Source organism: Canis aureus, chromosome 4 (assembly GCF_053574225.1).
Source record: "Canis aureus isolate CA01 chromosome 4, VMU_Caureus_v.1.0, whole genome shotgun sequence".
In the NCBI taxonomy this organism is placed as follows: domain Eukaryota; kingdom Metazoa; phylum Chordata; class Mammalia; order Carnivora; family Canidae; genus Canis; species Canis aureus.
In genome coordinates this window covers 60415731-60419890 of record NC_135614.1, presented here as the reverse complement: position 1 = coordinate 60419890, position 4160 = coordinate 60415731, and the positions used below count along the sequence as shown (strand labels likewise).

At 54.2% G+C, this 4160-nt stretch overlaps 1 long non-coding RNA gene across 1 annotated transcript; it reads right to left on the bottom strand.

The window, feature by feature from the left end:
- Positions 1-900: 900 nt before the first annotated feature.
- On the bottom strand, positions 901-2935 carry LOC144311908 (uncharacterized). The gene is made up of 2 exons (XR_013377390.1): positions 2861-2935; positions 901-1927 (listed from the first exon to the last, which is right to left on the bottom strand). It is a non-coding gene; the product is annotated as an uncharacterized LOC144311908 (long non-coding RNA).
- Positions 2936-4160: the final 1225 nt, after the last annotated feature.

Here is a 4160-nt window from a genome sequence, read left to right as displayed (position 1 = left end):
GGAAGAGACCCTTCCTCAGCCTCAGTTTCCCCATCCCTACAATGGCAAGTTTGGGCCAAGTCAGTATTTCCCGAAGTGCGGAGTGTGCCGCCCTGGTAGCTCATGAGATGGTGCCACGTGGACTACTAATTTTCATTTTAACAAGGCTTGTGTGTTATTTTTACTGACATTAGGGAAAAATACATAAACATACGTTAGATGAAAGCATAAACTACTCAAATGAATGAAGACAGGGGACTGCTAGCAGGTCCCTGGGGTCCACTCCAGCAAGAGTGTCCAACAGGTGCTCTTGATGCTTCTACCATTTTAAATGCCTAGAAGAATGTTGGTTCTGGCTGTCTAGGACTCAGTGTGATCTACTTGTAAACCATCTTTTGGCCTCCACAAATGAGTAGTTTTATTATTCCGTGATTAGAGTGAAAAGCCCAGTTGTCACACCGTGTGTGAGTGTGCGTGTGTGTGTGTGTGTGTGTGTGTGTGTGAAAAGACAGAGGATGGAATTGGCAGAGCCGGGGGGGGGGAAAAAGATCAGCCCGTCCCAAGGTCAGGGCTGGGTGCCCAAGGTCAAAGGCAGGGAATTTGGGAAAAGAGATTGTTCCCTGACTGACATTTTCAAGTGCTTTATCCGGCCTCAGCCTTGCTTTGAATCACTGGGTTGGACGGGTAGGCGAGGGGCCACCCTGGCTTCAGCTTTCCTGCCATTCAGCCTTGGCTCCCTGGCTACTTGGCTGTGTTCTATGTGCCAACCCAGGACCGCCCCTAGGAGGATGCAGGGGGTGTGAGGAGCCCCTGATAGAGCCCCTCGGTCCCTTCTCCAGGCTGTGTCGTTAAGGATGTGCCCCCTGCAAATCCCCTCCTTACTAAGAGGCTGGTCAATGCTGTTATTGTTACTCGTGACAATGACAGTTTACCCACGGATCTTTATTTGTGATTTGTCACATCACTGACTGGAGGCGAGCACGACCCTGCCCGGCTGCGGGAGGCATGGCTTCTGAGACAGTCCCTTCTTATCTCATCCTGCAGCAGGCAGAGGGCACCACACGTTGGCTCAAGGATGTGGACAGCATCTTTGGGTGGGGATGGATTCAGGACCCCTTCAGGTGCAGAGGTAGTTGCCCAGGGCAAGATCCCTGCACTCCCAGGACCTCCGCCTCCACACCTCACCAGCCTCAGGAGGCATTGTGCTCAGCAAGGCTACAGTAACTCCCTGGCTCTGTCTGAGGATGGAGCAATATCCATCTGCTTCTAGGGAGTTCTTGTTCCTCTAGGAGGTTGTGAAGTTAGGGGCTGGGCTCCCTGGAGCAGAGGTGGACCAAATGAAGTGTCCACACTCCTTGGCACCAGGTTCCCTTGGGGCCTGGACCAGCTGTTTCAAGTTCTGGAGAAGCAGCTGGCCAGGGTCAGGGGCACAGTCCCTGCTTTCAGAACTTATCACATTCCAGGTGGCCTTCAGTGGCTTTGTGGGTCCTGCGGAACTACCAACAGCTACACCCAAGGCCAAGGGCAAACAGAAGCCTGCTTTATAATGTGCTGGACAGCTGTCTGGGCATCATTCTAGAGAGATCTTCCTGACCAGGGTGCGGGAGGTAGCACTGCTCAGTTGGGAGGAGCGGGCTTCAGAACGCAACCCCTTCCTAAAGTCACATTCCCATTTAGAAGATGCAGCTGTCCGTACAACCAGGGTCCACTTAGCCACGTAACGCTTGCTGTGCTAAGCAGTGGGTCCTGACAGAGGCAGAGGATTCTAGTTGAACCTGGCCACAGTGATGCCCTGGGCACTCCGCTTCCTTAGATTTCACTTGGATTTCCTTTTCCTGGGTTTGCAAAATGTAGAGCGTGGAGCGGCAGCAAGGCACTTTCCCCATAGAGTCACCCCCGGATCTACCAGTGACGATATCAACTTCAGGCCAAGGAAAGCTGGCATTTGCTGTGGGGTTAGGAAAAAAAGAGAGGAAAGAAAAGTGGTGAAGTGGACCCGTGCTCTGCTCCTGCTGCGGCAGAGGGACCTGCCCAGATCGCTGCTCATCTCTCAAGCTCTACTTTCCTGATCTATAAAATGGGTTGTCACAAAGCCCCCTGAGATGATGGTACAGGAGGCCGAGCGCCCCATAAACAGTAGCTCAACAGTACTGGGCCTGTTAGTAACTCTGCTGACGTAAGTGGAGGGTGTCACCACCACCTCACGAAGGTGAGAACAGGATTGTGACTGCTCAGAGATGAGGGGAGAGTACCCACTCTTTCTGAGCCTCGGGCTCCAGGTCCAGCCCTGCTCCTCTCGGGTCTGTAGCTTTAAGCAGCCTACTGACCTCTCTGAGTCTCAGTTTCCTCGTGTATAAAATTGGGGCAGGGATAGCACCTGCCTCGTAGGGTGTCTGTGGGGGTTAAGTGAGCCAACTTGGCAGGTAGTGAGTGCTCAGTGAACAGTGCCCTGAATGAATGGGGACCTGGAGGCCTGAAGCCCCCCTGGCTGGCCTCGGGGGTCCTCGCCCCTCAAAATGCTCCCAAATAATCCCTCTTATCCCCAGGCAGGGCCACAGCCTTTACAGGTAGAAGGCTGGTGGTCAAGAGCTCAGGGAGTCCAGGGGGGCTTTTCCTCTGGGGACTGGTTTTGGGTCTAGCCACAGACACTACCAGAACCACCTCCTGGAGGAACACTGCACCCCATCCCGGGCGGTAGGTGGGCATAGCAGCGCTCTTCAGTAGCATTGCCAGCAGGATTGTGGGGCGGCTTCCTCCAGGAGGGAACCAGGAGGACAGAGAACCCCTTCAGAGAGGAAAGGGGCCTGCACGGGGTTGTCGCAGGGAAGCAGGGGCTGAGAAACCTTATGAGGAGGGGAGAAGGGGAGGGCCCTGTACCTACCCTGCCAGGGCCTCCCTCCAGCTCTGCTCCCTGGAAGCAGGAACCAGTTAAAGGGGAACCGGAAAGGAGAGAAAGAAAGCAAACAGAGTCAGAGAAAAGCCTGGAGCTTGGAGCACTGGGGTTGTTTGGTCTGGCGGAGCCACCTCCTGGGCCACTCCCAGCAGTGTTGCACACAGACTCCACAGCCACCCCACACACGTGCGCGCGCACACACAGATACACAGACACACATACACAGCTGCACACAGGCATGCGGATACACACACAGAGGCACAGATAGACACACAGAGACACACACAGGCATATAGTCACATGCAGAGAGACATGCACACATACACACATACAAGACACACATACGCCCACACGCACACACATGGTGCGGCAACTCTGAGCTGGAGGGCAGGTGCTGAGATGGAGGGTTTCTGGAACCCCTGGCTCAGCCCTTCACTGCAACCACAATAACACGTACCGGGTATTTACTGGTGAGCTCTAAGCCCTTTACTTACATGAACTGGTTTAATCCTCATTGCAGCGCAATGAGGTGGGCACTGTAATTAGCCCTGGTTTGCATATGGGAAAATACACTAGAGAGACGAAGTAACTCTGCCAATGTCATGCAGTTTGTCCAGCGCCCCTCACCCCCACCCAGCAGGCCCCCAGAGCACAGAGCCCACTGGCTGAGGGCTGCCCCTCGCTATCTCTGGGGGTGCCAGGCTCCGGCTCTGTGCTGCCCCCAATGTCTGTGCCCCATGAAGCAGCACCCTGAGGCTGCCTCTGTTTCTCAGGCCTGGGGAAGGGAAGCGCCCTGCCCATGGTCACAGAGAGCAGAGGGAACGGGGCTGGGTGTCCTTGCGTGCGCTGGGCCAAGGCTTCCATGGAGAGGAGAAGCGGGGGTCAGAGTCAGACTCAGCACCTCCGGCCTCCTCCTTCTGCACCTGCTGTTACAACTCCCTTTCCCCCACCTGCCCTGACCCCCAAAACTGAACCTCTATTTCCTACACCTGTGTGTCTGGTGCCACACACCTCACACTTGTTCAGCCAGCCAGCCATTGCCTCGATAAGTCTGTTCAGAGTTTCCTTAATAATAGCTTTGGGTAACTGTTGACAAAACATGTTTCCCTTCCATTATTTTATTTTATCCTGTATGTGTGTGTAAGTGCGGGCAGGGGGCAGTGGGTGTCGGTGGTGATAATTATTTTCTTTTAACTTGACTCCACCACTCACTGGGAATCCTTTCCATAGAGGGTCAAACTAACTAAAATGCAGATCAGAATCTTCCATTGGGTTCGAAATGCCAACA